Genomic DNA, 24,485 nt, shown 5'->3' on the forward strand with positions numbered 1-24,485 from the left:
TGTGCTGTAATTTGTACTGTGTAAATCTGTATAGGTGTAAATCTGACAATCGCTGCTTTTCAAATATTTTAGAAGTATTATGAGCCATCACAGCACCAGAAGAGACAGCTCCAAATACAAAACATGAGACCGTAAAGAGCCAAAGGCATCAGAACCGTGGATATATGGCAGAGGTCCTCAGAGTTCTATAAGTGCAATCGAGTGTGATGCAAAGTACATCACTGCATGATGCCAGAGATACTGTGACCCTGAGAGCTCACCATGAGTACACCATTCCAGGCACATCAGTATTCATGTTCACTAAAGTTGTAAAAAAAAAAATTCAGATCAGACATCATGCCCGATCGCTACATAATTAGTACTGCATGCTTTCCACTGCCCAAGACTGTCATTTAGAACACTATAGATTACTGCTTTCCATTTCCCCACCAGTACTGTAATTTCTGCCAAACTGCATAAAGGACAATTGTAAAACGATTCAAGGAAAAAACAAACAACCACCAAAATTAAACTTGATGACTCTGTTCGTATCTGCTTTCATTAAGCAGTAGGCATTTCTCTCAGGTCTTGATGAACTGCTTACTGGAGGTATGGCTCTACAATCTCCATGATTTAAAGCTTGCTTACAATTATCTTCATTGAATTATAAAGATGGAATGAATTTCCAACTTAATAGATTTCAGTGCTTAATTTACCAAGCAAACTCTTACGTATTTCTTATTGGTCTTACTGACAAACAGTAGTTAGAGTGAGAAAATGTTATGAACAACTGAAAACATCTCCAGTCACTCCTATGAAATTAACTGAATCTTCTGTGCTGCCTTTTAACAAGACTCTGGAAAACCACAGGCTTTTACTGGGAGCTGTGAAGTTTAACCAACGTAGGCTCTGATGAACCAAGGAACTCCTCAGTAGAAAACTGTGATCTCAAATTCCTGATAAATACATTTTGCTTGTCAGCTTATTTCAAATGACTACATATGACCTAAGTACAGATGGTCACTCCGATTATATTGCATTAACACCACTGCAAACACTGTATAGCTTAAATTGTACCCAGAAATGAACTAGAAGTGAAGTAGACCTGAAAAGGACAAAGATAATTTACTCCATTAAGAAGCAGGGCAGCAGGATTCTACATTAGCTGAGATTTTAGAGTGGTATTTTGGTATTGCTCCAATACAAAGTACACATCAGCAGTCAACTCTGGAAAAGGCAAAGACAGATTACTGCAGTGGGGACTTATCTTTAAAAGTAGGGGAAAAAGCAATTAGGACAATGTGGGAAAACAGAGCAATGCTTCAAACACTGGATGTTTTAAAACTTTTATTCTGAAACAGTTATATTAAAAAAAGCTTCAGAAATTTGATTTTCCTATCAACAGTTCTATCCCTTAGTCTGGAGAGTACATCCAGTCATTAAAGAGCAAGTTCTACTTCATATAAAAATCTTGATGCAACATTAGCTGTCAGTTTACTGCTGACAGGTTTGTCACGTGCAGCTTCATAAAGCACTGTCTGATAGTTTTACAATTACAGTGCCTGAAAATTATCAAGTAATCTGCAGCTTTGAAAATCATGGTCTTCCACATCTAAATACAGACACAGGATCTTCATCTCTACAGCAAAGAATTCTTCTTAGCTGAGATAGTAAATATTAATTGTACTCTGGGACTTAATCCATCCCTCAGCACAAAACTTTGTGAGATCTGGATGAAAAGCAGTATAGATCTATTTACAGGATCCTTTCCAGAACTCCGGGAGTATTTAGAGCTCTGTAAAGCCCTTCTTTCTTTAATATGACTTATAGCATACTGCCCTCAAAAGAATATATATGACATTCCAATTTTATACACTGGCAATTGGAATGCTGTCAGCCAGATTTCTTTTGCCTTAACGTACTTTTGGTTCTATTTTTGCTTTTTTTGTGTCACAGTTTTGTCTTATTGATGGATGTGGAAGCTAAGCTATACAACATGTACTTTTATTTAAAATAAGCTTATTTTTAGCTTGTTAACCATACCTTAAAGTCATTAGTTTCCATACATAGGTTGCTTCTTATTAATTGTATGAAATACTTTTAAAAGAAAATAAGTGTCGAAAAACAAAACCCAAGAACATGCATGAACCTAGGGCCAGTGAAAAGGGCTAAAATTACAGCTAGGCAACCTTCCAGTAATGTCACAATAAAAGGGAGGCTCAAGCTTTTGCTGTGTTTATCTGCCCGGAAACTTTTTTTTATTTATGAGAACACCTGTTTTCCAAGTACAGCGCAGTTTTCTTTGTGTAGTGCTGCATTCATTTTAACTCTATTAAATAGACAAAGATTTTTTGTTTGTTTTTCTTTGAAGGCTTTCTATACATCGAGAGTAGCAGGACTGCTTTTTTAGTGGTTTCAAAAGGGTTCTATCAGTGAGTCTCAGGGCGCTCAGCTTACAGCATCGAGTGAAACCAGAGCTGGACTTCTGCAAGAGAACCCCAGTGGAGTGCTCGCTGGGTAGGAAATGTAGGCAACTGAGAAGCAGGAAATAAAACAGAAGAGCAATAAAAAAAGGAGCATGATAAAATCCATTCTTCCCACGTCTTTTCATGGAGAGATTGTCATAAGAGCCTGCTTACAGGCCTTTTACTCACTCTGAAGCTTGTCACTGGGATTTCCCCTGAATATTCAACACATACTACTACTCACGTAAACAGACAAATATTTATTTTACAAAAATCCCTTTTAAAAAAAAAAGGCATTTGGAAATGATGCATAGGTTGATGAGCAATCTGGGGAATCCCAGAGTGCATAAAACTACTTTCTCGTGGAAAAAAAAAAAAGAAAAACATGCAAGATTTGTAAACAGAAGAAACCAGTCAGTACCAAAGAAAGGAAATCACATCACATACTCCAGTATTACAAATCAGAGTAAAATCTAGCAAATTCCACTAAACTATATAGCATAAAATCAAGCCAGATCTGTGCAACAGCTTCCAGCTGAAGTGCAGACAGAAGATCCTCTGACCTATGTCCACTGACACAGCTATTAGTCAAGAGTAAAATATCTATTCATCTCCACTTTAATATTAATGAAATTTCTTCTACCAAGGCACAGCTTATAGGATTTTTTTTTTTTTTAAATCAGATCAAACAGTATGGGCCAAACCCAAAAGCAAGCAGACAGGCAGAGAAAAGTGCCTTCCCAACTGCACACTGTGGGACAGACAAAGAACAGCTTCCATCCCACCAGCGATCAGGCCAGACCCTCAAAGGCCGTGTGCTCTCACAACAGCCTCCTACTCCACACTGCAGCTGTGTAGCAACTAATCAAAGGCATGCTAATTCCATTCATTGCACCCATGTCTACCTGGTTCCAAGTTCTCTCCTGTTCCTGATGAAAGCAGTTGATCTTCCAGCAACAGATATGCTGTACTTTGTTCTGCTTTTAACCTTTGTCTCATTATAAGCTGTGCACTGCTTACTGATTACAGAGTTGGACAAAACAGTTTTGCTGCCTTTTATTACAATAGACAATGTAATATTTGCAGCTGCATATGGAGGATGTTCATTATACAACCACACATACACACCTGTACCTATTAATACACACAAGCTGTATTTCAATAGGATACTTTCCTAGATAGATGCATTCACTTACATGTATATAAACACACATTCATATACAGTTTATATAATAAAGAATACAAAAGCTCTCACAGAGTGGTATTTTTTCCCATAAAAAGAGAATCTGCACTGTTGTGGCAAGTTGTATAACAGGCCTACGTATGACTTATATTACGGTGACACAAGTAAGACTCCAATTTTCACTATAAACCTTTTCCACTATTGTTGATCCTTCCAATAGTTTCAGCAACAGGTAGAACTTGAGATCTTTAAATAACCTATGATCAAAATACATTGCAAGAAAAGCAACCAAAAGACTGTGTACAAACACAAAGCACCGCTGCAACAAGGAGCCATAAATACCACACACAGCTGCAGCCAGGTCTACCCTGCTGCCTTGAGATGGGATACAGAAAAATGGAGAAAACCTTTGAGAAGTGACACCCTGAGGAGGTGTGCCCCAAGTCCAACTAACAACAAAACCACACTAGCCTCTTACGTACCCCTGTAGGACCATCATATGGAAGGTATTATAAAAGCAAAGAGCATTATTGTTATTACCACTGGTACTGACAGCTGCGCAAACACAAGGAACCATCTGCTCCTGTTTTATAAGTGCATGGGTGATCTGGGACAGCAGTGAGCTGAAAACACGATCTTCCTAAGTGAAGTTGGACAAATCTGTGGGCTAGAGCCTCAGATACACTCCTCAGGCATTCCCAACTTTAGTTTCTGCATGTTATGTCAATGTTTTTGTTTATGGCCAAAACTTTTTAAGCCCTCAGGACAACTGTCACTCAAGGGCCTTAGGGGACGTAGCGCTCTGACACGCATTTGTTGTAGATGCTGTCCACCTTCACAACAACCACCACAAAAATAACACAGAAATCCCACCACTGCCTTCCCCTCTCCATCCCTCTTCCCCCTCAGACAGAAAAAACAAACAAACAAAAACATAGCAACAACTTGCATGTTTTCCCAACCTAATCTACCACACAGTCTCATCATTTTGCTTCTGGCATTCCTGGCACTGGTCTGCATTATGTCAAACTGTTCTCTATTAAAAGCATGCTACTGCTTTCAAGCACATAAAAAGTGCCACAACTCCAGTAAGCAACACACGGTGATCTTGGCTGACTATTCACTGCCAGCCCATAAGTAGGACATTAAAACCCAGGCTCCTCAGTAAGAAAAGTAGCTCAGCAACGTGCAGAAAATAGAGGCTGAGGTTGTTTCTGCTACATAGAGTACAAAGCTACTTAAGTAGTATTTCTTCTTGTCAGTTTGTCTTGCGGAGGTTACAAGAAACACTGCATCTGTCCCTGAAAGTAAACTAAAAATCGTGACATTATGGAACAACTGTACCATACAAATTAGAGAACTGAGGCAGAATTTATTGATCTTAAAGATAAAATTCATAACTGAACAGACATTCACTAATTGACCCTCATGGATTATTTACCATTGGAAATGACACCGTAACCCTGGCCCTCCCAGTGCATCACTGAATCTCTTGGCTTACTTTTAAATTATGGAATTGTTAAAATGAATCGTTTGCTACACAAACTCATTGCTACAGGAAAAAGGCAAAAAGACAATAAGCAAAATTCAAACAAAGGACCAGACATTCACACAGAAACATCCATAATTACATCAGCTAGAATAAAACTAATTATCAGGAATATAAGACTACATACTTCAGACATCAGGCCAACGGAGCTGCTATCATAAGTACCTTGTGCATTTTGTATTCACCACCAATAAGTATCATGCTTTCAAGTGTCAGAGAGGACAGAGTCTTCAGTGAATACTCAGTTTGATCTGTTATGTCAATTCTTAGCTGTTTAAAAATGACTGGAAGAGATTTTGCATTGTGAAAACTCTGAGATCAAGTAGTAACTTGGTTTTTTGAATGGCAATTGTATGCAATATCCTTCCATTCACTTTCACATAATTGGTGACCTAAAATGCAATAATCATATTAACACCAAAAAAATTATGTCAATTGTTAAGTGCTCTTTAGTGCACTGTATACTTTCCTGACATACATGTATATTTTAATAAAGCTGAGTGAAAAATTTATAGGAAGCCTTTTAGCATCTTTTCAAGCATGAAACCTTCCTACTGCAGCTAAACTACTTAACAAAAGTGGAGTATCATCATGCAATGACAACTCCAGAATTACACTTATAACAGTGCACTGTACAAACAAAGCTTTCTACCTTACGTATATATACTCCATGGGTTTTTCCATTCATCTAAAAGTTACCTTGATGCCTTTTCTTCTCCTTCTTCCACTACACCTTCACAAACAGCAGCACAAACATGATTTCATACACAGTTTCTCAAACTACAAACTTTCTCCACTTGCAAAGTAAATTATAAATTATAGTCCTTGGAAGCTAAATACTGAAAGTCTTTAAATGCACACAGCCAATAGCAATATTTAGTTTCATGGCTAAATAGTAAGCCTGTAATTTAATTACAGAGCTCTACAGCCACTTATAAATCGCTCCGGCTTTTATGTTGTCAGTACTTTTGAAGCACAGAATGGTATTCAGACATAAAACATGTATTATTCTAAATGTGCAGAGACAGTAAGGGAGTATCCATGCTAACATTAACCCAAAGGGAATATATTCCTTCTGGTCGGAAGGACTGATGCAGTTCACAAGGAAGACACAGGTTTCCTAGAGGAAGGAAAAGCAAGTAGACTTACATTATGCTTAAAGCCTAAGACATAATAGAAACCAGACAAACCACCTCTCGGTTCAAAGGTCACCTTTCTCTTACTGCTCTTGCAGTATCTTGTATTTTTTTACTGGGAGAAATTCTTGTAATGTATGCTGGTATCTCTCCATCCTCAAAAAACCCAACAGTTTTTGCATGGGATATATTTTCATATCTGACAAAATTTCTATTGGAAAAACCATACTTTTGAAACTCAGGGAAAGCTTAAAGAAAGACAATGGAAAATAATTAGGTTGACAAGGAAAAGAAGAAAAACTGAGAAGTGGAGATGAATACTAAGGGGCAAAAGAAGAAAAAAGAAAACCTGTCTCCACTGTTATGGATTTTTTTTTTCCATAAGAAGTCCTTAAAAAGGAAAAGTTCAGCAAGTGTAATATGCTGTACTGTGTATAACTGCACCCTACTTAGAAAATCATCATGACATTGCCAGCTGACAACACAGACTACTATGGAAGACAAGGACTTGAAGTATCTCCCAGAAAGAGTGATATACTTTACAGTTTCTATAAGCTTTGTGATTTTTGCTAAATGTTATGTTTGCCATGCCACTGCCATAACAACCATGCTAATGAGCAGCCTCTACAGTGAGGGTTTGTAAGTTCTTGCTATGTCAGCAACACTACTTAGTCTTTTACAGTTAGAGGAGATAAAAGCTAGCACTTGGCACGTTTCAATAGTTACACTCTTTTTTGTTTATTTAGGAGTTGCACTGACACCCTACTGCTTTCCATGAATGTTTTTTTTTTTCAGGTCAGTTCCAACACAGCACTTCACCAAGAGCAGAACTGGAATTGTCTATCTCCTTCCCTCCCCTCTGTGACCTTGGACACCTGAGATAGAATCTGCAAAGTCCACAGAAATGGAAGTATACTGAGAATTGTGATCACCAGTTCTTTAAAGAAAGTTTCCTTGAATACAAAACTGATTTTTACTTCAGATTACTAACCAAGGAGAATGCATGATGAATGAACATTATAACTTGCAGAGAAACTGCAGTTGAGAAACTGCAGCATAAATATAAAAAAAACTAGTTAACTCTGTGTGGCAAGCATTGTGGCAGCAGCAAAGGGAACCAGTAGATAAAGCATCTCTGAAGGGGAAAGCATTAGTCAAACTTTACACTCAGTTCCATTCATCTTGGCTGTCTTTGATGAGACTGAACAGCTGACCCATCATTTGACCTACTGAATTGTAATTGGAAATACATATCCTTGCTTAATTTCTTTTTTTCTCTTTTTTTTTTTTGCAGATACCAGTGCCAGGGTCACATACAAGTTCCTAAGTCTTAAGAGAATCTGGTTATGCACTCTGAATTTAAATATCTCAGGTATTCTCCACAATTAGAGTAAACGTGTACCTAAAGTAAGATAAATCTTATAAATAGCTTAGATCTCCCTCTCACTGCCTGCCACACAGTTGCAAAAAGAACTGTGAAGTGCTAATAGAAGAATTTCTCTGAATTCATAGAACATCCTGAGCTTGATGGGGCCTCACAGAGATCATTGAATCCAACCCCTGGCTCTGCACAGAACCACTCAAAATCCAAACCCTATGTCCAAACACTCCTTGAATTCCAGCAGCTCAGGGCCATGCCCACTGCCCTGGAGAGTCTGTTCCATGTCCACCACACTTTGGTGAAAAGCCTTTCCCCAGCCCCCAGTGACCCTTGTGAAGAGCAGTAGGGCCACGAGGTCTCCCCTCAACCTCCTCTGTTCTGGGCTGAACAAACCCAGGGATCTCATCTGCTCCTCATCCGTTCCTCACTAGACCTTCTACCATCTTTGTTACCTTCCTTTGGACAATCTCTCTGCATGTATTCCACACAGGCAATAATGATACTAAAGAATCATTATTTTTGGTTAAAAGTATCTTTAAGCATTATTCCTACTTCAGTCCTTGCATTCCCCTGAAATTATTCAGCTTGTACAAATGCTTACTCATACACGCTGATAGAAATATGGGACAGAAAAACTGGGTTAATTGGACACATCTTATTTCAAAACAGAACCATAAGATGGAAGCCATACTTCTAGCACATATTAGTGACAAAGTGCCACATGTACAACAGGTCATTCACATGCCAGGAAGGTCTTTAAACTCTAAATCCAATGATAATTTCTCCCTTTGTTTCACAGCCAAATTTTTGGGTATGTGAACTAATATTTCTTCAACATTCTTCTAGGCCAATGCAGAAACAAGTCAAAATGCACCACTTATATTCTAATTGAATGCCAGCTGTTTTCATGTGGACTGGCTGTCAGCCAGCCTCCTGATGGATTTGTCTGTGGTTTGTATGAACAGAGGTCGCAGACTGAAGTTCTGGCAAATACAACTTCAATATATGCTTAGTAATACAGCTACAAAATAATTGAGCAGGCATTTCTCTATGTTTCCTCCAAGGCAATAGAGGTGAGCTGGCCTCAGAATAAATTCTGAGGTTCTTACTGGAATGGCCTATGGTTAATTTTCTTTAAGTTCAAGGAGCTTTTCTGAACTTCTTATCTCCCACTGTCTGGTAGTACTAAAATCTCTCTGTTACTCTCTAAATACATGGAGAAAATTCTTAAACTTTTTGATGGCTGCATCAACTTTTAGTAATGCTCTCTTTCACTTCTCCATGTCTGATCTTTATCTTCTTGCCCCAAAATGTCTTTCTGTAGAATGAGCAATGGAAACAACATTCAACCCAGATTACATGCAAATACGATTTAACTTTGTACCACTGACACATTCACAAGTAGATGTCATTAAATTTAATAAACTCCATCCAAGACTTGGATCCAAGCCACAGAAAATTATTATGAAATTAAGTGATATAGCATATTTCTATGCCAGAGTAGGAGGAATCATGTTTTCCATTCTACAAGATGCCCAAATCTAATCAGATAACCCTAGACTTCCAACTCTGAGAAGGACAGAGTATCAGGAGACATTCCATATATGAGAAAAGTGGATATTATGGTCAAAACAGGCAACAACCCTCTTTTGGGTCTATCATGGCATATTTATAAACACATCCTCTCTCTACATGGAGATTGACCACCTGCCTTCCACACAAAAGGAGATCAAGCATTGCCCCAAATAAACAAAGACTGTGCTGATTTTGTTTCATTGGTTAGCTAGGGTGAGTTAAAACAAAAGTATAACCTATATTAAAGCTTTAAAATTAAGCCTTTAAAATTACAGTGGCCTCCCTCCACCCAGACGCTCAGAAAAGCATGTGAAGCAACTATCTCCGGAAAAACTCTTATTGTATCATACACATTCAGAAACTACTACACTCGTTTCATGATCTTGGAAGTCAAGAAGGCCATGTAGTTATCTTCTAGAGCTGTATTCCTCATATTCAAATACTAGGAAAAAAACCAAGTTTGAGAATATTTATATGAAGTATGGCGCCATTTCATTCTATCATATCTCAGCAAATAAAACCATACATATCATATTATTGTGCTTGGTCATTTTCTTGTCAGTGAACTATTTCCAAATGATATGGTCATAAACACCCAATTACAGTCAGAACAGATAAGTAGTGTTATCTGAGGGGCATCTAACACTATTTTATACTCTGACCTTTCACAACAGGCCTACCAGTCACTGTATCCACCCACCAGTAAAAGTGAGAAAAGAGCAGACACGGTGTGTTTGCATACTGTACAAAGAACTCCACTATCTCATATGAAAGAACTGCTTAAAATTATTTGGTGAAGGAAATGAAATAATTTCACATCTGAAAGTCAAAGCATTCAAGTACTCAAAGTTCTATTTTTTGTTTTGTCTGTTCTTTTATTTTTTTTTTTTTAACTAGGAAAAAAATCTTCAAGCTTGATGATCCTGAATGTCTTTCATCTCTTTGCAAGGAAATCACCCAAAGATATAAATAAACTATTCTAAATAAAGTTCAGACTGACTGCAGCATTAGACATGTCTGCTAATGTATGTGACTGTCAGCCAAAATAAATTAACCTCCAATAGAAGTCATTTTCATAAAATTAATTATTCCAATGTCATCTAAAAGAGACAGATGCACTGCTACTGTTCCTTCAACTAGATTTTTCGATCAACTTCTCACACAGGCTGCAGTTAGAAGACATTAAGAATAGATCTACATTTTCTTCCTGTTGCCTTCTCTAGGCTGAGAGTTCATTATTTTTCAGTTAAACTAAAAGGCTTAGCAAGAAAAACAAAGGGGTTCTGAACAGTTACTGTATAATTTGAGAGGAAGCTTATTGATGAACTGAGAACACTGAGCCTCATGCACTAGAACATGGAACTGAGATACTGGCAAACATGCATTACTCACTTCTGGAATCTGCCTTTTGCTATTCTTCTGGAAGAACAGCAAATATAGCTGCTGTAAATCTTTTGCAAATTATTTAATATGGCTAACTGGAGACTGACTGTAGCTGCCAATGTCCGTGAGATTCAGTCCCCCATACCACATTAAAACAGAATCTGGGCTTTGCATGCCTATTGCTAAACTGCAAGTAAAGCTCCAAAACCTTAGAAAGTTGCATCAAACCTATTGACCAATATTTTAAATTTCAGCATTAATAGCTATACAGATCAAGCCAAAAGGAATCAAAACATGTGAATGCATCCAGACCTGGAGATGTATTGCTAAGACTTTAAACCAGCTCAATCGCATTGCTTCAGCAGTGACAGAACATTGCAGGATGCAGCTGAGAACCATACGTAAATTCCTGAGCTGGTGCCAACCCAAACTGAAACAATCCCATGGAGTGAAGTTGTGCTGGCAGAAAAGCAGGTTCTCTGCTGCCTCTGGAGCTCAAGCCTTCCCCTGAGCCATGCTATAGCAGGAGGGTCTGCTCCTCAATCTTTCCTGTTGTAGGCATGCCCTGAAGTGGAAATAATTTGGACAAAGAGAGCATGCTACACCCCAGCATTATCTGAACAAGTGCGATGAATTTTTGCTGCTATAATCATATTGCAGTAAGGTCCAAAACACCAGAAATAGAATATTTTCCTCTTTCCTTGAAATTCTAAGTTTCACTGTATAGCATTGCTGACAGAGTACCCATTCCTCTGCTTCCTTTCCTCATACACCAGTTTATGTTCAGATACACTAAAGCAGTGTTCTAGATTAGCTATTCCAAAAACAAGAATTACATTTCCCTGTCATGTATGCATGCCTCTGTATGTGTGCATTTTAAGGAAGCTAATATTTCTGAAGCCTTCCCAGCTTAGTGGGGAGGGTAACAGAAATCACTTTATTAGCACAAAGGTGGTTTGGAAGGGATAGCTGTAAGCTAGTTGTGAAGTTTTGTCTATCAGTAATTTTTATGTGGAAACATTAAACATAAGGGTACGGAAAAAATCTAAATGCTCTAGGCAAGGCTTTTTTGCAGAATAAAGATTCATCTCCTTCTGCACAAAAATACAATAGTTTTCAAACATCACAACATTCCAGGAGAGAATTGGAGCATATACTATTCAATTTCACAAACTGTTGAATTGTACACTTGAGACAGTAAATATGGACAGCATGATTAACAGACTTTTTTTCCAGCAAAACTACTGTGTGTTGATATTCTGCATGCATGATGCATCCAAAGAGCTGCCCTGGGGCAAGACCCCAGTGCAATCAGTGCTGTCAGGTGTAACATAGGTATTCTAAGAAAATATCTTTAATAAATAAATTAAGGATTATGGCTACCTGCAAAGCAGGCTGTTTAATTTTAACTGTTAATTTTACAGGCAGCTAAGGCACTTATCACTGAAATAACAGGTTGACATCAAATATTTAGAGGGCTATTTTCATCACCAGCAGGATAAACAAAACAACATTCTGCAACCTTTAAATTCCTTTCCTGTCTATGTCTTAACAAATTCAAGGCAGAATGAACTAGCCGTACTGTCAACATACTAGAGGAAGTAGAGTCCTACCAATTTGTTGGACTAAACCACTCTGTCCAAACAGACTTCAGAATAGAGCTTCTGGTTTACTTCATGCAGCTCTCCGCTTCATTTTTTAGAGAATAGAAAAAGTTTTAAAATGATTTTAAAGGAAAAAGTCCCTCAATGTGCTGAACTATGCTCTTGTTCTGCCTTATCTGATGTGATTTACTGGTAAATAAACTATTTGTATACCTTGGTTGCTATAATTTTGAAGCAGTAACTATATAGTTGTTGGTTATTTCTCTAGTCACTCAAAGGTGAGACAAGACCTGAACTGTAAAGGATATGTAAGACTTCCCCTACACTACGTCTTTGGGTTTGTTACATGCAAATACATACAGTACAAATGTAATGTCAGCTTCCCAAAGCGTTTGCCTTTCTCAGAGGAATGGCTCACCATATCCTATTGGTTCAGTGGATAGTAGTGGTACAGACCTTCCAGTCATTTGGATGTTGTTATGGGAACTACTAAATTAGAGAACAATTGCAGGTATCAATAATAAAAAAAAATGCTGCTTTTCTCTAAATTCATTTTGATTGATCACTTTTCTCAACAATAAAAATCAATAGGTACTTGATACAGAGGTCACATTAGTCCTTTTCACAGACTGCAAACCATGGCTTATATTTGATAATAAACGTTAACATAAAACCTTATTTCCACTTGTGTGATACTGTCAAAACATTTTAATTCTAGGCTTGAACACATCTTGCTAAATACCTTACATTTGTTTTTTTCTTGTTCTGTGATTAGTGTAGTCTGCATCAAAATGAGAGTCTAACAAGTCAGTCACTACATCAATAAGATTGCAAGAATCAGAGCCTTGGAATTTCTATTTGAGATACAAATTTGAATGAAGGGGAATAAAAGATGCAAGAGCTCAATGTTATTAAACAACTTTATGCCTATTCTTAATTACCGTGTGGATCACAGCCCTCCAGATCTATAAGCATACCTTATTCTGCAGCAATACCTAGCTTACAAACATGTGCTCTATATAAATCAAATGCAGGTAGTCGTTTTAAAGAATATAACATTTGATTAAAATAATTATTTAACATCATCAGTAGATAATGTTTTGTTCTTTGTAAATAAAAAACTTCAGGACTAGAGGATTATTAATCATACTTATCTGATCCACTGTATGAAGGTTTCCTGTCTAAGTCACACATTATAGCCTATCATGATTTCAAACAGTATGAACATAATAGCATTAACAGAGATGAGTCTCTATACATATCAAGCATTTAACTGGGACATTTGTACTGAAGGAATAGCATAGCTGGAGAATAACAAATTGCTACTTGGTGGATAGCTATTAGGAGGTACTTATTAAACACAAGATCTAATGCCTATATTCACAGAACTGTCATATTCACTGCAGCACTCAACTCAAGCTTTGATTTGCACAAACCAGTAAAACCCGTGACTGTATGCTGTGCATTTTGACTATTTATACAAATATCGAGAAGAAAACGAAGCACTTCTAACTAAATTTTCAGCAGCCATCAAGATGAAAAGGTAACCAAAGCAAGCCATCTGAAAGTATTAAAGGAAAATGTACACCTTCAATCTCATCTTTTGAGGCTTTTTATCTGACGTGAATCCAACTCATATGAGCTGAGATCCCGTAATGCAAACCAAAGCATGCTAAGTAAGGACAGCTAGGAGTACATGAACTCTGCAGCATGGATACCAGCAAATACGGGAACCTAAACTCTACTCCATGTTTGTGCACATTTGTCTTCATCTCTTCAGCTATACGACTTCTTAGAAAGCATACACATTTCATTACACCATTTTCACACTGTGAAAATGCTCTGCGCTATTAAAATAAAGTTAACACCTGGACTAGGTGATTCCAACTGCTTTTCTAGAGCAACTGAAATCCCTATAAATTTCTTGAGAGAATACAAAATTGAATTTAATTCAATCATACATGTGAAATAAATAGGGAACAGTTTCTTCTACTTCAGTCATGTTGTAAATATAGAGCAGCAGATTTCACAGGGACAAGCTGTAGAAGGAATTGCTCAGAACACACAGAAGAGCAGAGTTCTTATTAATTGCTATTACTCTTGGAGCAGTATGATTCCAAATGTTTAAATACAGAGTGACACAACACTGGATGAAAATTCGCTGATATTCTGTATGTGCACAAACATGTGTACAAGCTTTACACTTTGTTAATTTTATGTCTTATTAATGCAAAACTTGCAAAAACATTTCGTAATTAAAGTTCTTTGTCATTAGAGGCACACTTAAGACACATCACAAAGACGTCCAATTTCATCGGTGAAGAATGACAGACTATAAACAGCACATTAAGCAATTTGAAAATCATTTGGGGAAAAAACTTAATTACTGAGTTCAAATTATTGAAATTGCTCATGCTACTGTTAAAAAAACTCTCAAAACTCTCAATAGAAATTATTGACCCATTCTTCTAAAGTTAATCTAAGAAATACAATTTGTCTTGAGGCTTTTCTTAAGAAAGTAATAATTTAAAATTGTGCTGATCTCCAATAAGTGAGACTTCAAGACAATTTTGATCCATTGATGAATTCCTCCTAATACGTTCCCCGAGGTACAATTTCCCTAAATGTATGAGACATTTACAGTCTTTCAGGATGTGCTGCTTGGGATGCTCTATCACACTATATTAGCATTACATTACCCTGTCAAGTTATCTGTTAGTTTCATAGGGAAAAAAAAACACAACCTATGTTTGACTTTGGAACTGCTAACAACAGTTTACAACTTCCACTGTTACTAAAAGAAAATTGTTATATTTCTGCTAATTATTACAGTAGACATAAGATATACCTGAGACAGAGTTGCAGAGGCTAATTCAGAACAAGATTCTAGACCCACTAAAAATCACAGTATTGTTTTTCCCTAAACAGTTTTCCAAAGACAGGCTATGCAAACAAGAAAAGCACTCCATAATGACACGATGTGGCCAGTTATACAAAACAGTTAAAGAAACACAGAACAATTTCTATGCATTGATTCGTGGCTTCTCTATTCTGTTCCTATCAGCACAAACTCAGGGAACTAACTATTCCTGCAATCATAAACAGCCCCGAATGCTTGATACAATGCTGCTTCTTCTGCTATACATGCTTAGACATTTCCAGTCATAAAACAAGCTTTGGTCCTCCCCCTCTTCTTCAGCAAGAGCTTCTGGAAGGGTACTCCAAGGATTATTACACCAGCATAAAGATCACAGCTGCATTGGGCAGAGTTATAAAGCTTCCAGTGCAACAGATTTTGTGAGTTTATGCCTCACAGTAAGCTTCCAAGAGAAAGTTATTTGTACATTAATCTTCATCTTAATAACCCTTTTGCTCCAAATAAATTAGCTATACTTAGCTGCGTCATAATACAATATACTATAATGTGCCAGAAGGAAAGCTGCTCTTCCATTTTTCTTGTTAAGAGTTTCTCTCCACCTAAATGTTTATCAGGAAATCAATGCAAAGTGTACCCAGACAGAATGGGAGCACAATTAAAACAAAGGTTCTTGTTCACTCCTTGTCTGCTACAGATCTATGCGTGCTACTTGAAAATAAACATTAAAGTAACTAAAAATGGAATATTTTTAAATGGTTTGCAATTCAAAAATTCTACATCTGCAGTGTTTTAAGCAGCACTCGATGTAATGTTCCTCCCCTGTACACATCCCCCTTCCCACAAAATTCTTGTAATCACCTACATTTCAGTAACTTTTAGAATTCCCTTTAGTTTTAGCTGAAGTAAAGACCACTAAGTTACTACAAGCCTGTGCAACTTGTTAGAGAGATCAGCTCTACTATTTCCATCTTGTTCTCTCTTGCATAGAGGGCTGATTATCTTCAAATATCATGTCCAGGACTACTGGAGGTAAATATTTTAAGATTAAATGATGCAATACTGGATTTTCTTTTCACTCTCCTGAACCATTCAATGGCAGTTCAAGATTTGTGAAAACACACACAGAGCACACGGAAGCTCCAGGCAGTTCTGTTACTAATCTCTGGTATACCCCAGTATACATTATATTATCCAAGAATCATAAACTAGAAGCATTTTGCGTTCTTCCTTGTAACTTTTTGTTCTTTTAGTTCTGACTAACAAGTAAATACAATCACTATTTCTAAAGAAAAATACAGAGTTGTGTCCATGATAATGTATGCACTAGCTTCCTTCCACTTGGTTAGCCCTAGTTATTAAAATCTAGGCTTTTATAGTTTATAAGCTTCTTAGTACAGTTCAGTCATAAGCAAACACACAAGTTACAACTTAGTATTGCCATTTCACCCCTATCTGCCTATCTTTTGCCTTTCTGAAGGGACTATATAAGCTCCTTTACTATATACACCAGGAGAAAGTTATGTAGCCCGAGGAAGACATCGCAGCAGCCTTCATTCTAATCTTAGATAGCATAGAATTTGGATTCCACTGCACTTGTGGGAAAGAAAACAGCATCTATTTCAACGTGTATTCCACCTTAACAATGTAAACCAGAGGTAACAACACAAAATCTGTGGAGTTGCAACTGTTCCACTGATACGTTAGATCAAAATGAAGTTCTGCTATTTTGTTGCAATCTAGACTGGATGAGCCTGTCTTCCTTTCCTGTTAGCTGAGAAAACCAGGGCACAGCTCTGATTACTGAGTGCTTTATATAGCATGGCATCTCACCTTGTAGCTTGTACTTACATCGTCCTCCTGTAACGGTAACTATAAGAGCACTGTGGAGCAACTCCTAAAGGAGGGCCACACTACAGTTATCACGGACCAAGATCAATGATATACATACAAAGTCAGGAACAAGAGCTAATTTAAATATTAACATGGAGGTTTACAGATTTTTTTAACAACATATTACAAACCCAAATCAAACACCAAACTGTGCCATTACTGTACTATAACTGCCACTCAAATTTTGTATTTTCCATATCTTACTGCATTATCATAAAACATCCCATTCTTCAGCTGTTTCAGACCTCCACACTACTAGAATCATATCTACATGTAAAACAACTGCAAGGCTTAGATCACATCATAACTCAAACTACTTTTTTTAATGTTTACATTCATCCCATACAGGCTTAGTGTTTTTTTTCCCCATTACAGTGAATTATTTACATCAGAATTGTTGATTCATGAGACTTAGGTTTCATTAAACTTGACCTATGTGAAATACATTCATCTGAGGTAGCTCTCTGAACTATTGATTTGACTGTGTCCATCTGTCTCACACTCTGCTCTGAATATTCCTTGAAGAATAATGTTGGCATCTGTTTCAAGTATAAGCATTCCAAATTCCACAAAGTTACTTTCTTTAATACGTAAGTTTCTTTATTAGAAATGATTTTAATTCTTTTTAGTGCAACATTTCTCCTTTGCTTCAGCTTGAAGTCAAGTCTACCACAGTATTGTGCTGCTCTTTAATTTCCCACTCAGGTGAATTGTGGGCACATGTCATACTGTGTCTGCTACTTAAAAGTAAGATTTTGAACCTGAATCAAGTATAAGGACCTGATGAGATGCATTACACTTAAATACATTTTCACAACTTCCCTAAGAGTGGCACAAGGGTGTCATCCAAGTGGATCTCAGAAAATATTTCAGATTAGCTTTTTAAAATAACATTTAATTGCAGTGAAAATTCAGATAAAATTTCCGTAATTGAGACACACTTTTCTGAGCGCAGTGATGATAACACTGAGCCAAAACTATAAGAGTTAAATGTATCATTCATGTCCATGGGCTTGATTTCTAGAAAGCCAGTTTCTGTTAGTAGAATTGTAAGGGATCTTTGGAAGGGGGAGCTCTATTGCTGATCTGGACCTTGTCCTACCTAGAACAGATCCAAGGATGCAATTGCTTTTGGGCACCTTTAAAGAGCTTTCAAGAAAAGGAAGAATTGCAGCACTCAGTTGGCCAGCCTTGAAAAGCACTGAAGCGGTCCCTATGCTCCCTAAATTCGGGTCACTCAAGAGGTGAGTTGACATACAAGCATGCAGCCAAGGAAAAGAGTGGTGAGCAAAATTTTACCAGCTGTAGGTAAGAACCTGCCAGTGGAGGTGCTGTGCACCAAATCTGGGGAAAAATGCATTTGGTATAAAGTTCAGGTTATCCAAAAAGAAGTGTAAAAACCAGCTGAGACACCAGCTCATTCACATCTAATCCCCTTATTTTATCTCCCTGAAATGACACAGTTTGCTCTAGTTTTTCACCCCATATACACAAAGCAGAGATACAATATCTCTCATTTATCAGTAAACTTGGAAAATGCTGAAGTGTTCAGGACCAGAAGATTAATAAAGCTGGAACTGTCATTAGGACAGTTTCACATTGCATAAAACTCTCAGGTCCTTATAGTGCCAAATTCTTCTAGATTTGAATCTTAATTTAAAGCACAATAATCAATACCTCTACGTATACGATGGAAAGCAAAATAATTTACAACTAAGCTGGTCAATGCTGCAACCACTGTAAGTGCCTTCCATGTATGTTTTAATACTTCCTCATTTCTTGATCTGCCTGCTTTACATGATGGGCAAATTGTAGGCAATGGCAGTAGTAACATGGCTGAAACATTCAATTATAGCCCTTTCTAGCAAGAGCAATTGCTCAAACCCTCACGGTAATTGTTTTCATCATCCTTCTTGTTATCTGATTTTTCTTTTAAGGTTATTCCATTAAAATCATGTTGATCAATTTAGAAAGATGTAGGATTATAGCCACAAACAGATCACATCTATTACTTCGCCTTTCTCAATTAATTACAGTGAATCAAGAACATATAATTTAACATTGTTCTTCACAGTAAAAATGTAATCCCATCACAAAGCATTCAACAGCCGCCTTTGCCTTCTAAAGACAAAATGCTTACGCTGCAGCTGGAAATAACTCATGCACTCCATAAAAACGTGATCTTCTACAGCACTGCAAGAATATTATTTAAGTCATGGTACCTTTGTGAGTAAGCATATGGGAGACAATCATCAGCTCACTAACCACTGAACTAGCATCCTCCCCAGGTGAAACCATAGACATGTTAGTATTAACATCTTTGCACAAGATATGGAAATATACTCTTTCCAAAGGAAATCGTACTGACTCCTGCATGGTATACAAGGATTTAAGTTGTCTTCCTCTCACCCCCCACACTCCTCCTTTATTTTTTCTTTTTTTAATTAAACTAAAGCCACCACTTTTAAAATGGAAACAAGTCTATAATAATTTCAAGGCACATGGGACAATATTTTAAGTTCTACCTCACATAGAAGCAGCACCTCTTAATATCATGGAATATCTTCTACCTAATGTGATCACATGCAAGTTGATGCATTAGTGCATTGTTATTGTACTATTACTGCAGGTTAAATTACAATTTAGTAGATTTCTTTTGCACTTATGGTTTCAGTTCCACTTTGTTTTATTTTCCTGACCAACTAGAAGGTTAAAAAGTTTCCAGGATGACACTCAGAAGTATAAAGGTTGGGTACAACTAGAAGATTTAGTCTTTGTCTAAAGACCTCCCCAGTATTTATGGACAATTTCAGACATTCCTCAAAGCACTCGGGTCACTTGTACCTGGGGTATCATCTTTATCATGAAAGGGTAATTGCTGCAGCCCATGGCTGGATAGCCAGACCGACCAGTGTTTGAAGACACAGACTTCATAAAAGAAGTTCTCTCTCTACATTCTAGCCAAACTTGTCTGGAGTAGAATCATTACAGCCCCTGTAGACTTCCTCTGGGAGACTATAAAGATGTTTTCAAACGTCTACATTTCAAAAACGCAGAATCTGTTGTCTTGATCCTTTATGTTACTTTGCTAACTCTCTACTCCATAAAACACAGCAGGGCAACGTGCCTGGGTCATCGTGAATGTCTTCTGATAGCTAAGTAGGAAAGCCTATTGTTACACTGGGATAATACAGAAGATGGGATGATTCAGAGACTACACTAGCCCCTTCTCCTGACTGCACAGTCCATAATGGCTTTTGAATATAAACACAGTTGTGCTACAGCTCTATCAAGATAACTCTTCCTCATAGAGGCCACAAAACAAGCCTTCCCATCTCTTCACTCTGCACTCAACTTCTACTGCTGTGACTTCGAGCTGTACCTTGCCTGTTCTCAAACACTTAAGCACAATAACATTAAGTAGCAACTGAACAAATTTAACTCTGAAGTTGCTAGCATTCTGAATTTAAAATCAAACCTAAAAGGTATATAAATCTATTTCTAATTTCCTTTATGTAAATTCAAGCCACATAGAGAAAACAATAATCTGTCATTCTGTTTGTTTTGGGGCTTTTTAAGTGGCATCACATTAAGTTATTTAAGCCCAGTAAAATTTAACGAGAGTTATTCTTGTTACCATGTTCATTGCAGAAGATACTTCTAGAAGTGTGGTGAAGTCATTGTTTAATTTCTCCCCTGAGACTTTCATCTATGTAATGTGATATTTCTCTTCTTCTCTTCCAATCTTTATTATTGATGCAGAAGCATATTTACACCATAAAAACAGAGCAGCTGGCTAGTGACCCTTGGGAATATACCCTTACTAACAAAGATTTTAGCCCCCTCCAGTAGTTACTGCATTCAGGTTGATTTAGTATGCTGAAAAACAATCCTATCTGAAAGCACGTTACCTTCTACTCTCTTTGTTTTCTAAAGCTCTACCTCCCTTGGGAGAGAAAGAAAGGCAATATAAAAATCTTCTGGGACAACCATGCAGTAGCTAATGCTACTGCTTGCCTTCAGTTTTGCACTTACAGTTAGAAAAAGAAAAAAAAATGGAAGTATAAAAACAAATTACAAAATTGTTTCCAGGATACCCATAAGAAGCCTTCTTACCTACAGGTTAGAAACATTCTGCAGTACCTATGATAAACATTTTACTAGAATATTAAAACCCAGTTTATACAACTATATAAGCCTGAAGACACATTTATGCCTGTTGGTACTAGAAAGCAGCAACACTACTTCTGACAAATTAGTTGCAATAACAGGCAAAGCATCCTTGGGAATACCAAAAACTTACTCACCCAACTGGTAATGGAAAACACCAGCAATAGAACACTCATCCAGGAGACACTTTCCCTGCAGAGAGCAGCCCTTAAATGAGCTCAGGGTGGGGTAGGCACAGAGATGGCCCCTTCCACTCCTTTGGAAGCACAGCTGAATGCCTCACAGCTGTCCTGCCTGGGCTGGACATCCCCAGGTGCTCCATCATCAGTTCAGGCCCTCACATAATGGTTCCCCTACAACAGCTCACAGCATTTAACTCTTTTAGTATCTGATAAGAACTTTTTTTCTTTAATCAGTTAATTTCTTCACTTAGATTAAGTCTTCCTCCAAGAAAGTGTGCTTGTGGAAAACATCACTCACTAGCACAAAATCAGCAGCTTATATATTTTTTAAAAGTAAATGCAATATACTGACTCAGCTTAGAAAACTAAACCAGCAAGCTGTATGGTAACTGTTGAGTCCCAGCCTGAACCACTGATTGATCACCTGGGGACAGGACCCGATCAGCCCTAGGAGCACAGGTGAAGGCAATTCTATGTGATCAGAAGGAGTGGAGCCTGGCTGCACCTCTCTTAGGCCTCATTTAAGGGCTGACCACCACTGGGGAAGGATCTCTGGTTGGAGATTCCTGCCTTATAGAGTTGCCCCTGCTAGCTGAGATCTTCAGAGATAAGTGAGCACCTTTCATTTATAGCACCATCCCATTTGCAGTAGTCTCTTTTGCTATTTTGCTTCTGTATTGCCTTTCTACCATGTTAATCTTTCAGACTGCAATGCGAGCAAACCACAGATACTTCCTCATTGAAAAACTTTCTATTTGGTATAGTCTATAGATACCTAATTTAGTTTTATCTTTTGGTGACTACACAGATTAGAGATAATATCAGGAGATGCATTAGAGCAAAACAACCTGCTGCATCTCTCAAAAAAGTTCTTTTAAAAAAGTTACACACGAGAATTCTTGCTTTAAAGCAAATTAGATAAATTCTCAATGTTAAGAAGAGTCAATAGGCTATACCTCAGAAAACATAAACACTGGCAGAATGAGAATAAAAATTAAGGTTGTACAATATTTGCAAGATTTTCTTGTAGCAGCTCTGTGGCTGATTTTCTTGGTTAGAAAGCTGCTGTTCATTAGCAACCTGTCTTGGGGAGTGGAATCTTCTATTCTTTTCTCTTTTGCCTCATTGGCTCACCATGTTTTGTTTATTTATGTAAATAAGACTTCCCTCTATTCTCTACTAATTATGCAAATCTGCAGCCCTTAGGACTCTCACCACATGTATAGCTCATTGCACAGTACAACAGCCGTTGGGGAAAACCCCTTTTATTACATTTTCTTCACCTTTAAATGCAACTACCCATATCACTTCTATCACTTCTTCATTTTTTTATGATTCCTGGAAAACAAGCAAACCCCAAAACCTCATGCCTTCTTTTTTTTTTTTTTTTTCCCCTCAGATTGCTGTTTGTTTCTTCAGGTGGCAGAGCTGTTCTTCTCCTACTCTTCCTGCTCTATGTTTGATGCATACAGGTAGGAAAGGGAAGAAGCAGCACAAAACAGAGGTAGCAGAATGGTGGAACCCTTTTACCAATCTGGATAATGAGACTTCACACACATTATCTTAGTTTGTCCACTATTAAGTACAGTCATTGTAAACAAGGCAAATGGAAAAAAAAAAAAAATCCACGGATGTCTTCTGAGACAGGTTATGGGGACTTTATCTTTGTGGTAATGTGGTTAAAAGTAAGCTAATAACCAGCTGAAAACATTTCACTCCAAACATGGTGATGCAGGCTGAAAATCACCAGCACGTTTAAATGATGCTTAAAAAGCAAGGCCTGGAGGTGGACATGGGTTAATTTCTTGTTCCTATAATTATACACTGAGCAGTTTTAAACTGTTAGAAGGAAATGTATTAATTCTGAACAGAAATCAGTTTTCACTTTAATTAAGCTAGGTAAAAGAAATTAGCATTTCTCCTCTGTGGCATCTGGGCATTAAGACTGAGCTGTTTGACAATGATCCTTCCAGCAGGTTTAGACACAAATGATGTAACCAGCACAAATTCCCTCCCCTATAACAGAACAAGGAAGTGCTGAGTATTTTCTTACTTATCAAACCGACCATCTTAACCCAACATTCCCACCAGCCAGCAAATCAACAGCCCCACGCTCCTTTGGTTGGAACAGCTGCAAACAAAACCAAACTGCAATGAAATGTGCTTTCCATTTCCAGCCAAGATAAAATGGGACCCAACAGTCCCACCCAAGGTGACTCATTAAGCAGAAAAGCAGTTCCTCGTCACAGCTGTTATTAATGGTGCGATGGCCGTTACAAACACAGCAGTGCTTCCTTAAGGCCTGTTCTGAACACAGCACAACCCGAGTTGGCTTTGCTTTGAATTGGTCTCAAAATGGATGTGTTGAAGGGCAAATATTAACACTGGGTTTTGGTGTCTGTGTGTCACATGCACACCCATAGCATGAGGTGCAAGGCAGCACCGAATGGCTATTTCCACGCAGATGGCTGCAAGGAAGAACAAGCACTGGCCGCAGCTCCTCTCAGGAGAGTGCCTTCAGTGCAGCGACTTCTTGAGCACGAGAGGCAGCGGGTTGTCCTGCACTGGGCAGAAGAAAGAATGGATGGCAATGGGTGTTGTAAAGCTCACGAGCTGCTGAATGCTGGGAGGAGCAGGCAGTTCTGGAACAGCTGGAAGGGACAGCAGAGGGTGCGCAGGGAATGGTGTGCGGTTGTGTGGGTCGAAACACCTGGAATGGGAAGGAGCAGCCCGCCTTGCGCTGCTGGGAATGGAGAAACTTCGCGTATTTTTGGTGCTATGAAGTGACAGAGGGCGGTGAGGGAGGTGCCGTGCTGAATAACCCTCGATGGAGTGACCTTGGAATTGATGCGATGATTTACTGTGCTCGCCTGTGTGACTCTGTCATAGAGACAGCAGAGGAAAAAAAAAAAGGGAAATAAAAGAGCAGGAGCTGCCAGCCGTAACTTAAACACTCCTGTGCTCACCGAAAGCACCCGAGCTCAGAAACTTCACTGCACTGCCAGCCTCGCAGGCTGCATTCACCACATCGCAAAGAGCAGGAAGAGGGCTGGTTCTTCCCTCCGGGCTCCCCGGCGTTGTGTCACATACCTGCTCTTTTCTACTGCAAA

General features: G+C 38.1%; 2 long non-coding RNA genes across 2 annotated transcripts in view; one reads left to right on the forward strand and one right to left on the reverse strand.

Annotated features, from left to right (window-relative positions):
* LOC104913423 overlaps window positions 1-21,406 on the reverse strand; it is a 31,496-nt gene extending 10,090 nt beyond the window's left edge. The window contains exon 1 of the long non-coding RNA XR_002120203.1: window positions 21,331-21,406. This is a non-coding gene — a long non-coding RNA (uncharacterized LOC104913423). The remainder of the gene's footprint in view (window positions 1-21,330) is intronic.
* Window positions 21,407-21,888: 482 nt separating this feature from the next.
* LOC109370242 lies at window positions 21,889-24,287 on the forward strand. The gene is made up of 2 exons (XR_002120204.1): window positions 21,889-21,986; window positions 22,775-24,287. It is a non-coding gene; the product is annotated as an uncharacterized LOC109370242 (long non-coding RNA).
* Window positions 24,288-24,485: the final 198 nt, after the last annotated feature.

Source organism: Meleagris gallopavo, chromosome 16 (genome assembly GCF_000146605.3).
Source record: "Meleagris gallopavo isolate NT-WF06-2002-E0010 breed Aviagen turkey brand Nicholas breeding stock chromosome 16, Turkey_5.1, whole genome shotgun sequence".
Taxonomy (NCBI): Eukaryota; Metazoa; Chordata; class Aves; order Galliformes; family Phasianidae; genus Meleagris; species Meleagris gallopavo.